Source organism: Peromyscus leucopus, chromosome 14 (assembly GCF_004664715.2).
Source record: "Peromyscus leucopus breed LL Stock chromosome 14, UCI_PerLeu_2.1, whole genome shotgun sequence".
Classification (NCBI taxonomy): domain Eukaryota; kingdom Metazoa; phylum Chordata; class Mammalia; order Rodentia; family Cricetidae; genus Peromyscus; species Peromyscus leucopus.
In genome coordinates, this window is record NC_051075.1 from 26282894 (window position 1) to 26297639 (window position 14746).

The following is a 14746-nucleotide window of genomic DNA, read 5'->3' on the forward strand; positions in this document are numbered from 1 at the left end:
GCGCGCTGGCGCATGCCCGGTGCGCTCAGCCCCGTCCGCCCCCCACCCCCACCCCGTGGGCCCGGCGGCGGCGCGCTCGCTCCCGCCCGCTCGGCCCCGCCCCTTTTTGGCCACTCAGGGGCGCGCGCAGCGGGCGCGCGGCGATTGGCTGCGCCTCCAGCCCGAGCCACCGCGCCGGCGGAGTGGGCGCGGAGCCTTCCCGCGGCTCCTCAGGTAACGGCGTGGCCCGGGAGGGTGGGGGAAGGAGAGAGGAGCTCCGGGTGGGCTGCCGCCGCCTCCGGACTTCCGGCCGCAGCCCCTGGGGGATGCCGCCGGAGGGTTGCACCGGATTGGCCCCGGAGCGGGCCGGCCACTCTCGACGGCCCGCGCGGCGCGGCGCGGCGCGGTGTTCTCAGGTGACACACAGCTCCTGCTCCTCAGGTTCCCGCACGGTCTCCCCAAAGTTAAGGGGCCGAACGTGGGTTCAAAAGTGTCTGTTGTTTTTCCTCTTGGCGGGTTAGGGTTTCAGTCCTGGCTGGACCGCGGATCCCCTCTATGCCCTTGCGGGACACTTAAGCCATGTATACAGTTCTCACCCTTGGAAGTGCGAGCGCAACTCCCTGGGTGGCTCAGCGCGCGCGGGTGCGTGCCAAGGGGTGGATGCAAACTCCGGGTTCACCACATCCCAGAGCCCGCTTTTCTAACTGGAGGATGACACCACCCACTGGTATTGGTGAAGTACTTGAAGTTCTCTGGAAGGAGCTGCTGCGTAAACCTCTAGATAGCAGGCCAGACGAGGGTGGTCTCAAGAAACGCCTTTCTAAGAGAAACAGGTCTTTTGGGCTCCTTCGAGCATTTTTATGTGAGTTAACTCCCAGTGGTCGTAGAAAGAGGTAAGGAAGGACAGCTTTCACCTACTGGCACAAGTTACTCACTTTGCAAAGTGTCTTCTATCTGGAAAGGATTTCACCCAAAATGACAGTTACGTAATCATTACATAGGCTGTCATCCTGTATGAGTTATTTATTTTGTCAGTTTGCCAGCAAGTGCCTCCACCAGATTGTCCTGTGGGCATTTCTGTGGACATTTTCTTGATTAATGATTGATTTGGGAGGGCCCAGATCACTGTGGGCGATATCACCTCTGAGCAGGTGGTCCACAGTTGTATAAGAAAGCAAGCCAAGGGCCGGGTGGTGGCGGCGGCGGCGGCGGCGGCGGCGGCGCACGCATTTAATTCCAGTGCTCTGGAGGCAGAGGCAGGCGGATCTCTGTGAGTTCGAGCCTGGTCTACAAAGTGAGTAACAGGAAAGCTACAGAGAAACCTTGTCTCGAAAAACAAACAAACAAAAAAGCCATGGAGAGCAAGCCAGGAAGCAGGGTCACTCCCTGGTCTCTGCTTCGGTTCCTGCTTCCAGGTTCCAACCTTGATCTCCTTTGGGAGCTTCTCTGGGTGATGGTTCCTCCTTCCCTGACTCCCCACAAGTTGCTTTTAGTCAGGAATTTATCAAAGCAATAGAAACCAAACTAGATCACATCCTATGTAATAATAGTATGCCAATAAAATTAATTGAGGCTTACTTTTAAAAAGTGAGATAATATAAATTGTTTCATTAGATGGAAGTAATGATGTCAAAACAAATAATGAATAGGAGACAAACAATTTTTCTTCAAAGACACAGAGTATGAAATAAAAATCTTTGTGTGGTAATTGTAAAATGTTTAAGCCATGTGTCCAACTCATTGCATTTTCATAATGTATACTCTTCTGTCTAGTATCAAGATCAAGAAGGAACATAATAAGATGGCAAGAGAGATCGGCCGTTAAGAGCACAGCACCCAGTTTGATTTCCTGCACCTACATGGTGCGCACATCCTTCTTTAACTCTAGTCCCAGGAAATCCGATGCCTCCTTCTGCTCTCCTAGCATGCTTGTATGCACTGTGTATTGCTTGCAGTGCCAAGACATACATGTAGGCAAAATACCAACATACATAAAAAAAAGGTTACATTAAAAAAATAGCATAATAGTAATTGCATCCCAGAAGACTCCACTTCTGCCCTCTTTCCAATAGTAATCAATGGATTTGAGTTTACTTACATAGGAATCCAAGGGGCTAGAGCCATTACAGCCTAATGGCCTCCTGGGTAATTATTTTGCCTGAGTACCTGGACTGGATTTGTGCTGTGGGCCACCCCTGCTGTATTTAAAAATGGCTGCTCAGTACTACTAGGGCTTTTTCGTGCCTATTATCTTGGTTAACGTTTGCAGCAGACACGTTCTGTTTCTAGGTAGTTCTTTAGAAGTGAATTTAATACGTATTAGAAATAGGTTGAGACATTTAGGGGTAGTCTATCAGTGTGATATTGATAACTTGATAAATAAACACAGATTTAAGGTAGGCCACACCTTCAGACACAGTAAGGGTTTGTATAAGCACTTAATATAAATTCTGAGATAATCTGTAAGGCAGCAATAAGTGGCAAATGTACTACTTATTAAATTCAGAAAAACAATAGTGAAAGAAATAGCTCTTTGTAAGAGTTTAAAAAGCAGAACTACATTTTAGGTTTTTTTTTTTTTTTTTTTTTTTTGGTTGTTGTTGTTGTTTTAAACTGGATCTCTTGTCCTCTAGGTTAGCCTCAAACTAGTTAAGTAGCCGAGGATGTCCTTAGGTCTTGATTCTCCTTCTTCTGGCTCCGGAGAGTTATATGCTGGTGTTACAGATGCGCACTACCATGCCTGGAGTCTTTTGTTGTTGTTATTTTTATTATCATTATTATTTTAAAGAAACAAGGTCTCCCTGTGCGGCTCTGGCTGGCCCTGAACCCTTGGCTCCAAGCCATCTTCCTGCCTTCGCCTACCAAGTAGCTGAGCCTCCAGCTATGGGCCACTGCACTTAACTTGTTTACTTTAATATGTTTGGGAGTAATTAATTTTATGTCTTGAAATAATTTAATCATGACCATATACCCCATTTTTGTTTGGGGTTATAGCTTTGTTGTTTTGTGTTTTAAGTTTCTAATCTGGCAACATGAATTATTGCTTTAAAGGGATAGCTGATTTGGCCCTTCACTAAAATGGTTGACTAATGGGACAGATTTGCCATAGAACTGCTTTTAGCAGTTGTTTAGAGCAATAACCTGGTTCTGGTATTGCTGAAACTGAGAATATTCTTTTGCATTTTATTCTATTTTGAATATATATAGGTAGGTGGTGTAGTCTCATAAATTTACAATTTTCCACTAGATGATTTGTATACACACATTGGTATTGCTTTCTTTATTCTTGGATTTATAAGTTTGAGAAATAACTAGACTGTAACAAGGTTCATTTTACTACAGTCTATATAATCTTGAATTTCATTGTTTTTGCTTGAAACATGCCAATATCTCTTCTTTGTTTTTTTTTTTGGTTTGGCAGTCTCTATTTAGTCTTGGATGCCTTAGAAGTTGCTCTTTAGACCAGTCTGTCCTTGAACTCAGAGTGATCTTCCTGCCTCCCAAGTTCTGGGATTAAAGGCGGGCACCACTGCACAGGGCTTCTTTGTAGTTTTATGTTGAAGATTTTGCTACTGAATTTTTAAAAATGGAAAAAAATGATGATAACTTAAACAACTTTGTGAAATATAATGCGTCTAGAGATAAGTATATGAAACATATGGACATTTTTCTGAACAAAGGAATAATCCTTAAAACTTGTTACTCATTTGTGTATGGCTGTTTACAAAACATGTCTGTACCTGTGAAATGGATTCATCTTCATCAGTGGATGGATTGTTTTATGTGTGTCCTATTAATGCTGTTGCTCAATTCTCTTTCATTAATGATTTGCATATCTATGAATTTCTGTGTTTTAGTAGTGATAATTGCTGACAATTTCCTATATGTTAAAGCTCCTTTTGTAATGAGTCTGTTTCTCCCTGGACACACACACACACACACACACACACACACACACACACACACACCTATTTTTTGAGGTCATGCTATTCAAAGTACACTAGTTTATGGCTTATCTATTTTCCTATGAGTGAGACATCCTCTTTTATCAGTGACTCAGTTCATCTTTTTGTTTTAAAGCTTAGTCTGATTTTTTTTTTTTTAAAAAAAACCTTTTTATTTTGAAATAGTGTTTCTTGGTGAGAAGTTGAAAGAAATAGTATATACTATCTCTGGCTTGCAGTCTTTCATCTGAAGGAAGATCTTTTGGCTTTGGGTGGTGAGAAACTGATAGGTATTCGGTAGAAATGATATCTCAGAGTCATTGTAATTTCAGTCTTTATTCAGGCTAGGGGTAGATATGGTGGGATATTATTCATGACGCTGGGTGGTAGCAGTAAGCTGCAGTCTTAGGTGGTATCAGGAGAAACAACAACTGCTGGTCTTTGGTACATTGTATTAAGCTGGATATTCGACGGCTTAGGTGTATTGAATGCATTTTTGATATATTTATCGGGAAGTAGCCCATCAGATGTCAAAGAACATCTTTTTAGAATTCTACATTCCATGTACAATACTTTTAATGTTAACATAATATACAATGATTATAATGTACAAATATAATCTACTTCACTAAATAACTCAATAAATGTTATATTAACTATAAGTACATCATCTCCCCATTTTTATTTTTTAGTGTACTTTTTGTAGTCTATTATATTATAATACTTTAGCATTCTTTTACTGCTTACTGTCAAGACTGTAACTTTCATTATCTGCCCCTTACATGGGCAGTGGTATGTGCCTGTACTCTAATTTTTAAAAATATTTTAAGCAGCACTGCAGCTTATATTCTTGTACATATGCATTTTACCTTTTGTGAGAGGTTAGATTTCTACAAATAGAATTGTGAACTCAAAAAGTTTGCATATTTAAAGCTCTAATCCATGTTTGGGGGCATTCTTTTTTTTCATCTAAATGGCATACTTTTTATAAAGTGTAAGTATTTCATGTAAACTTTTTAAGGCAGCCTCCTTTCATACAAACAACCTTCATTGGAAACTAGCTGTACTGTATTCTGTCTCTTTTTTTCTGAGCTCGTAGTTAAAACAAGAGAAACCTTAGCATTGGCATTTATTTGTAAAAGTTGCTAACACCAAGGATAAAAAAGAAAGTCCTGAATGTTTTCAGAGTGAACATAAAAATGGGCTTTCAAAACAACAACAAGGAAATTGAGTATGCTGCCATCAGTCTTCTTGCTAGCAAGATCAGCTGCTGCAACACAGTGTTTCAGCCACTTGACAGTTTTGAAGGACAAGACTTTTCAGACCCCAAACCTATAGCAGAAAATCAGGGATCTGAAGAGTGGACGGTGGATGCAGAATAAAGACACTTCTAGACAGCAAACCTCTGAAAGTTCTAGAAGTTATGTTCTATTAAAATAAAGCACCAAAACAAATCAACAACAAAACAAAAACCTCCGAAATGTCAGAGTAATGAAGCCCAGGAAAAGCTTGAGACAGTGTTCTGTGAATGGCAACTGCAAGGCAGGCCAGAGAACAAGCAGTTCAGATCAGAGATTCTCCCAAGAAAGACATCCAGGCAACTAAGGCTATTTAAGAGATTTTATAATCCTTGGACCCCAAATTTTCTTTGTTAGACTTTTGACATTATGATTTTGATTTTGTTAAGAGACACAGACTCTTCTGGCTTTCTATCTTTTTATTGATCTGGTATTCATTGCTTGCTTTTAAAGGAGAGTTTTTTTTTTTTTTTTTTTGTCTACATTATATAAACTGTGAAGTTTTAAAATTTAAAAAATGTTATTTTTAATCATTTTAAAAACATGATAGTTCCCCCAGCACCTTTAACTATAGTTTTGTTTGATAAAGTTTGTTGCCTGAGATGAACACTAGAAAACATTAAGTGAAAAGCTTAAAAAATAATTTATGTGTTAAATTAACTTAAAAAATAATTAGCTGGGTAGTGGTGGTGCACACCTTTAATCCCAGCACTTGGGAGGCAGAGGCAGGCAGATCTCTGTGAGTTCGAGGCCAGCCTGGGCTACAGAGTGAGATCCAGGACAGGTTCCAAAGCTACACAGAGAAACCCTGTCTTGAAAAACCAAAAATTATTAAGAATTATATACAAATATAAAATTATAATAAGTACACCAATTGCCCCTTCTCTTTTTCCTTCTGAACTCTCCCATATCCCCAACTTCACTCTCAAATTTATTGCCTCTTTGTCGCGCGCGCGCACATACACACACACACACACACACACACACACACACACACACATGCCTTATAAATAAATAAACCGACTCAGTCTGTCTAATATTCCTTGTGTGTGCATGTGTCCATTTGGTATTGGATGACCAGTTGGTGTGCTCGTCCCTGGGGAATACTGGTTTTCCCACTCTCAGTATTCCTTTGTTTTCTGTAGTTCTTTGTATAGTGTTGAAGCCTCTTGAGCCCCCTGTGATCCGTGTTAGCATGGCTACTGGTGTCATCCTCATTCAGGCCATGTTTAGGCAGCTATGTCAAGGTGAAACTTGATAGGTATCATTTCTGACATGTCTAGGAGACACAATTTCACTGCAATCTCCATGTTCCTTTGGCTCTTAAATCATTCCTCCCTGACCTTCCCCAATGTTTCCTGAGCCTTAGGGACAGGAGTATTGTAGATGTATCTGTTGAGACTGAGCTCAACAACTCTTTGGTTGGTTGTATTCTGTACTGGTCTGTGTTGCAGAGAAATTTCCTTGATGAAGGGTGAGAGCACTGTACGGCTCAGTGGGTACAAGGACATATTTAGAATGCACTTAGAGATTATGTTGGTTTAAGAAAGTGGAGGGTATAGAAGAAACTTGATTATAGTATATAATTCTGATTCATCTGTATCATTTATTACTAGTTCTGTCAATATTTTACTGTACCCAATATTTTTTTAGTGCTCTGGATTGAATGTGCTTAATTTTAATTAAAGCTCATTCATACACAACTAAGTATGTATAGTAAACTGCAATATATATGATGTTCAGTACTGCTTGTGGTTCAGGCATCCTCTTGTGCCTTGGGACTTACCTCTCTCAGATAAGAAAAGACCTACATCCCTTTTTATTGTTGGAGGCTCAAGTATTGATGAGACTTTTCTTTTTTGAATATATGAACTTAGTGCTGTAGATTTTGCTCACATTTATTACATACATCTCACAAGTTTTAATACATCATGTTACCATTTTTATCTATTTGAAAATATTTTAAGATTTAACTTTAACTTTTTTTTAACCACATGTTTGTTGAAGGCTTTTTCTAGATCTTTCTGTTACTGATTTCTAGTTTACTTTAGTTCTAAAATACCTGGTTTTATGATTTTAGTTCTGACAAATATATTCAGGTTAGGCCTGTTTGGTGGGTCAGAATAGGATCTATTTTGTTAAGTGTGGTGCATGTACTTGAAAGATTCTGTACATTTTTTTTTCCTTGTAAATGCCACTTAGATCAAGTTGGTGGATATTCCTGCCAGTCAGTTGTTTGTGTCACCTAAGAAAATACCTAAGAAAAATACCTAAGAAAAACAAAGAGTTATTTATTTTGACTCATGGCTTCAGTCCATGGTTACTGTCTCCATTGCTGGAGGCAGTTAGAATAAAGTACAGCTGCCAACATGATAGCAGCTGGAAAGCCCAGAGGCTGAGAGGAGAGTCTGGGGACAAGATCAGCCCTGCAAAGGTGCCCTGAGTGACCTACTTCCTCCATTCAGGCCCTTCCGCTAAGAGATCTCATGACTCGTTCACCCTTTAAAGCTCCATTAGGTAGCAACCAAGCCCCTAGTACATTTGCCTTCAGGGAGACATTTAGGAGTCAAAACACAACAATATTAAAAAGCCAACTGGACAGTAAAGTGGCTAGCAATTTTGATTTGGTGGCCACTGCAATGGGAAAAGGAAGAAAGGAAAGTGTAGAGTCAGGCTCCATTTCAAACAGAGCAAGGACAAGGGGAGTTAGAGCCAAGGAACCAAGGAGCAGGGTCAGTGGATGAAAATATCAGTCTGCCAGGAATTCTGAGTAAACCCACTGACCAGGATTCTCCAAGGCAAACCAGGGTTGTGAGATTTTTAAGATGAGAAAGCCTCAGAACTGTGTAAGCAAGATTCTTGTTAAAACTAAACTGTGCAGAGACAAACACAGAGGGCTGAAGGGTGAAGCCAAATTGAGTGGAGGATTCTAAAATAAAGTTTGGTCTTTATCATTCGTAGTTTTAGCTTTTCTATAACTTGATTCTGTAGTGTAAGTTTCTCTGGTCCCAACCGGCCTGCAGTCCTGCCCGGCCCCGTGGGCCTGCAGCCACTTAAAAAATAATCACTCAGAGGCTTACATTAATTACAAACAAGCTTCTTGCTAGCTAGCTCTTATAACTTAATCCATTTCTATTAATCTATAAGTTGCCACGTGTCCATGGCGTTACTGGTCTGCTGGCATCTTGCTGCTCCTTGGATGTTGGTTGGCGTCTCTCTCTACTCTCCTTTCTCCTTTGACTATCTCTATTGGATTTTCTGGCCTGGCTCCATCCTGCCCTGCCATAGGCCAATGCAGCTTTATTTATCAACCAATCAGAGCAACACATATTCACAGCATACAGAAAGACATCCCACAGCATGATTCATTTGAGTACTTACTTTCTTGTTTTCTAAGAGATATGGTGAGCCTTTCAGTTATAGTTATGCCTTTGTTTTTTCTCTAAGTTATAAATTAAAAAAATAGTTATGACTGGTAGTGCACACCTCTAATCCCAGCACTCAAAGGCAGAAGCAGGTGGATCTCTGAGTTTGAGGCTAGCCTGGTCTACAGAGTGAGTTCTAGGACAGCCAGGGCATACAGAGAGAAACTCTGTCTTGAAAAAGTAAAAACAACATATGTGTGTATGTTGTTTTTGTTTATACATATATATGTTGGGTTTTTTTTTTTGTGTGTATGATTTTATTCGTTTGAGTGCTTGTATGTGTGTGCATGCACACACCTGTGTGTCAGGTGTCCTTTATTGCTCTCCATATATTCTTTTGTGGCAGTGTCCTTCCCTGATCCTGGGCCTTCTTTTTACTCTGCTAGGAAGATCAGCAAAACTAAACTGTCCTTTTTTCTCCATCCACCTTGGGGCTTCAGCTATGGGCATGTACCAGGACACCTTGCTTTATGTGGGTTATGGAATCCAAACTCTGATCCCCAAGATTGCTCAGTATATTGGCTGGTTTTGTGTGTCAACTTGACATAAGTTAGAGTCATTGGAGAGGAAAGAGCATCAGTTGAGGAAATGCATCCATGAGATCCAGCTGTAAGGCATTTTCTCAATTAGTGATTATTGGGGGAGGGCCCAGCCCGTGGTGGGTGGGGACACCTCTGGGATAGTGGTCCTGGGTTCTATAAGAAAGCAGACTGAGCAAGCCATACAGAACAAACCAGTAAGCAGCATTTCGCTATGGCTTCTGCATCAGCTCCTGCCTCCAGGTTCCATCCCTGCTTGAGTTCCTGTCCTGACTTCCTTCAGTGATGAACAGCAATGTGGAAGTGTAGGCCAAATAAACCCTTTCCTTCCCAACTTGCTGTTTGGTCATGGTGTTTGGTTGCAGCAAACCTAACTAGAAACACTCAGACACTCAGCTAGTGCTCTTAACTGCCAAGCTGCCTTTCCAGCCTCTTTGATCAGTTTTCACCATAAATGTTTGATGTTTGTTATAGCTGAACATATTTAGGATTCTTATGTCCAGTTAGTGAATTGAATGCTTTAATGTATACGTTTTTAGTTTGAGTAGTATGTTTAATTTTACTTTGTCTGATTTATATATTATTTTGATTGTTTACAGCCCTTTTCCTACTCTGCTGCCTTATTCTGAGCAGTATATAGTTTAAAAATGGTAATTTGTACACTGTTTTCATCTGTGTATGTTTTGTTGTTTATGTATTCTCAAGTGTGGCCCAAAATGCTATGATTTTATGCTGAAGCACAAGGTACAAGCATTTAAGTACTCATCACATAAATGGAAACATTTTTGCATTATTGTTTTACTTTCTTAGATAGAATTTTGATTGTAATTTCTCACATATGTTATTTACATCAGAGTGTTAAAATGGTGTTTTACATTGTTTCAATTAGAATATAATCTAAATTAAATTTAAATTTCTTGCAATGAATTTTCTGACAGACTGTCAAGCAGCATGTCTTAAAACTGATTAGTATTTTAATACTTTTATTGTCTTCAAATTTTAATGTAAATTGAAGCTACTTCCTTAATTTATGTCCAACAGCTTATTGCCAGCATGGGAGCTCTGTTATAACTTACAACATTCCAAAGCAGAACATTTTATTCACTGGCATGAGCTGGCACAGTGGGCAGGATTATTGTAATTCATTTGGGTAAATGAATTGAAGCCTTGGAAGTTAATGTACAAAAATATTCTTTCAGTTTTTTTTATAATTCTTTAATGATAAAATCTGGGTTTAGAATTTCAGCATCTTAATTTCTATTGTCTGTATTCCGTTCTAATTATTAATTTTGATCTTCTTTTCAGTTAAAGTCCATGTATTATCTTTAAAGGGTTGTGTTTTGTTTGCTACTCATTTAGAATTACAATCTCATTTAAAATTATTCCATCATGCTAATTACTAATTATTTGGTTTTGCAGACTCATAGTCTACATGTAAATGTATCTTAAACAGTGGAGAAATTATTTTCCTAACTGAAGTTTTTGAACAGATTTTCTCCTAAAATGTATTTATAATTTTAAGAATTATTTTAGGAAAATTAAGAGAATGTACCATATACCTACTATGGCTAAAATATAGTGGCTAAAATTTTAAGTTACTCTTTAATGTATATCACATTTACTATTAGTGGTATCTTTGAAAATCACCAAAAGATGTTTGTAGTAGTGCTCAGAATAGAAAACTAAGCTAGTGCCAACTAGCAACCTATTAAACACTAAGTGTTTGGAAAATCATACAATATTCTGGCAAAAATGAATATTTGTAGAAACTAAGTGTGTGTGTGTGTGTGTGTGTGTGTGTGTGTGTGTGTGTATGTATGTATGTGTGTGCACACGTGCGTCCATGTGTAAAATAAAAGTGTAAAGAGACAGTAAAATTCTAAAATCACTACTTTGTTAGTGAATGTAATTGGTGATCCCCCCTTTCTATTTTCCTTTTAGTGTACTCTAGACTATTTTCTAGATGAGATAGTGATGTGAAAAGTGCCTAAAATTTATATTTCTGTTAGTTTTTCTTTCATCAATTGCTACAAAGTCATAAATTCAGCATTATTTTATTTTTAGTCATCTGACTTTTAACCATCCTCCTTTTAGTGATTAGAATAAATACATTGGAATATGACTTTTTTTAGCCCTTTAAAATCCTCTGAATGACGTTCTGAAGATCATTAATGTAAGTAGTTTATTAAAGTGTATGCTACTGTTTTTTAGGTAAAAATGCAGTAATTTTAAAGTTCTCTTTGTTATTATGCCTCCCCTCCCCAGCTTCTAATTGCGCCCCCTGCCCCGTTGTTACTGCTTCTCTGCTGATATGAATTCCATTTCAAGTTTCTGCATGATGTTGGAGGAGTGTCTGTCCAGTGTATCAAGAGTTCTTATAGAAAGGGTGCAGCTTTCAGACCTTATTCCTTTGTCTCCTGAGAGTTTACCTGCTGGTTCTGAGGGTTCTCCAGGGTCATAGACACGGTGTTGCTGCCGTGGTCCCCTCTGCTTCTGCATGAGTGATGCAGTGTTCACGCAGGAGTTCAAATCTCTGGTGCCGCCTTGTAGTCTTTTCCTAATTTTGGTAGAAGGTGTTCTGTTTGTAGGTCCGGCCCTTTTGTCTTGCCCACATTCAATGTAGTAAGTTTAATTTGCTGGCCTCTCTAACCTTGAGACAATGTCATTGCCACCAGCAAAGTTCATGCTCAAGAATAGAACAGAACATTTCTTTCTTTTTTTTTTTTCAAAGCAACAAAACAACAACAACAAAATCCAGAGTAATTCACATCATTTCAAGTTTCACAGTTTTCTGTTGACCCCCATTCTTAGTTATCCTTGGCCACATGTGGCCTGTGGGTCCGGGTTCAATACACCTGTAAGTGTTATACTTTTGGAAGTTAGGTACAGCTAAATGTTCATTGTTTGAAAGTCTTGTGATTATAGATGTTGGCTGCTTCTGTTGGTTGTAAGAGAAAACGTTGTCTTTTTTTTTTTTTTTGGCTTATAAGAGAAAAAGTTGCCCCTCCTCCTTTTTCCTATAGGAGAAAAATGTGCCAGTATTTCTTGTTTTAGGAGATTTTACTGATTTTTGAAATCTAGAATTTTATTTTTGATTTTCTAAAACGGAAAAGGAAATGATTTGATAAAAGCAACTGACTTAAAAAATGACAAACCAGCCAGGCAGTGGGGGCCCATGCCTTTAATTCCAGCACTCTGGAGGCAGAGGCAGGTGGCTCTCTGGGTTTGAGTCCAGCCTGGTCTACAGAGTGAGTTCCGGGAGAGCAAAATCCAAAACAAAAAATGATAAATATCTAAATACTCATTTTATGATTACATAGGAATCATTTTTAAATTTGTTCTGGGAAGTGACTGAGTTTTGTTCACCTAACACACAACTTGTGGATTATTTAAAACTTGTTGTGTAAGAGAAGCTGGAAGTGTCTTTGAGGACACTTGGTAGTGTGGTCTAGACAGCTTACAAGGCATGTGCCTCAGTTTTCCATATTGTGACAGCTGTAAGGAAGATCCACAAAGTAGTGGCTTAAAACAACACAAATTTCCTGTCTTCAAATTTGGAGGGTGTGTGTGTGTGTGTGTGTGTGTCAGGATTCCGAATTAGTTGCCCCTAGACTAAAATGAAGGCATTGGTAGCACTTTGTTGTGTTTTTAATATAACCTGAGTGAAAGTCTGTTTCTTGCCTATTCCTGTTTCTTTGATACTACTTGATAACAAAATGAAATGGTCTGTTTCTTCTAGAGTAGTCTTTAACATAATCTCTTTTTCTATACAGTTCATTGAACTTTTTTTTTCAGTATAGTTAATTATTTCATCTAATCAGTAGGGGAGCAGAACAAAGACGTCTGGTTGTAACACTTGTCTGTTCTATAGAGTGTGTGCACATGTGGCCACATGTGCCGTACTTCACATGAGGAGGTCAGAGGACAACTTGCACAGAAGTCAGTTCTCTCCTTCCACCTTGTGGTTCTGGAGAAAGAATTTAGATCGACAGGCTTGGAGGCAAGTGGTTTTACCCACTGAGCCATCCTGCGGCTGCACTGCTAGTTTTATGTAAACTTGGCACAAGCTGGAGTCATTTGGGAAAAGGGAACCTCAACTGAGATTGACCTGTGGGCAAGCCTGTGGTGTGTTTTCTTAATTAGTGATTGATATGAGAAGACCCAGGCTGTTGGGTGGGGCCACCCTGGGCAGACAGTCCTGGAGTAGGTAAGAGAGCAGGGTGAGCAAATCTTGAGGAGCAACCCAGTAAGCAGCACTTCTGCATGGTCTCTGCATCAGCTTCTGCCTCCACTTCTTGCCCTGACTTTCCTGGATGATAGACTACAAACTATAAAATGAAATAGACACTGTCTTCCCAAAGTTGCTTTTGGCCATGGTGTTTTTTATTGCAGCAACAGAAACCCTGGGACACAGGCCCATGGCTTGTTCTTTCATAACAACTCTCTTGAGAGAACCAAAGAAGTCCATTCTTTCAGAGGGCATTGTTCTCAGTGATCCGATTACATCCCAGTAGGCTCTGCCCAGTAAAGGTTCCACATCACTTTCCAACACTGTTTTACTGAGAACCAGTTCTCTAGCTCATGAGCCATTGGAGGCACGCTTAAATCACAACAGAGAGCATAGGCTTGAGATGCCACCACTGCAGAATTTCCAGCTGTTGCAGGAGTTGAAGAGTGGGCGCTCACTGAATGCCTTGAAGGGTGAGTCCTGAAACTGATTTTTATTATTTCTGCCCACAATGGCTACAACCTAGGTGGCCTAAATATAGTTAAGTAAGCATGGGAATGGCTGTGGTTCTAATTCAGCCAGCCTTTGAGTAAATGATGATTAGATTTCATCATGATGGTGTTTATTCTTTGATTGTCAACTCCATGAGGTTTAGAATCACCCTGAAAACACTCCTTTGTACATGTAGATAAGGATAGTTCCAGAAAAGTTTAACTAAGGGAAGATCTACCCTGAACATGGGTGGTACTATCCCATGCTCTGGGGTGCTGGACTGAATAAAAGGAGAAAACCAACAGAGCACAGGCATCCGTTCTTCATGCAGCTTCCTGACTGTGGATGCAGTGTGACCACCCATCTCATGCTTCTTGCACTGTGCTTTAGCCTCTCTGATGGACTGTATCTTCTCAAACTGGATGATAAGCTTTCTCTTTTAAAAGTTGCTCTTTGTTAGTGTTTGGTTACAGCAGTGAGCAACATGACAAATAAAAAAATTGGTACTAGGAAATGGAGCTGTTGCTAAGGTGAAACTTGTATGGTTCATAGACCTTGGAACTGATTTGTGGGAGGAATGTGGAATGGGTTGGAGCTTGGGTTTAAGAATTCTAGAAGGCTGTAAGCAGACCTTAATGAGCCATTGTGGTGGGAGTTTGGGAGACCAGAATGCCAAGAACAATGTGGATGGTGATGGCTGAGCTAATGAAGTTTCAGAGGGGTGCACAGACTGTCTGGAACTGGGACAGTCTGGCAAAGAAGCTGTCTGCGTTCTGCTGGTATCCTGAGGATTGGAGTGAGACTGCATTTCAAAAATGATGCAACAATTATATATTTGGCA

General features: G+C 39.9%; 1 protein-coding gene across 4 annotated transcripts in view; it reads left to right on the forward strand.

The window, feature by feature from the left end:
• Positions 1 to 112: 112 nt before the first annotated feature.
• The window catches only part of Mipol1 (mirror-image polydactyly 1), a 303018-nt gene continuing 288384 nt past the window's right edge, over positions 113 to 14746 (forward strand). For 2 of the 4 annotated variants that reach the window (XM_028869753.2, XM_028869747.2), the window contains exon 1: positions 113 to 213. The gene's annotated coding sequence lies outside the window, so the exon portion shown is untranslated. The remainder of the gene's footprint in view (positions 214 to 14746) is intronic. The other 2 variants (XM_028869751.2, XM_028869748.2) reach the window with 2 other exon arrangements.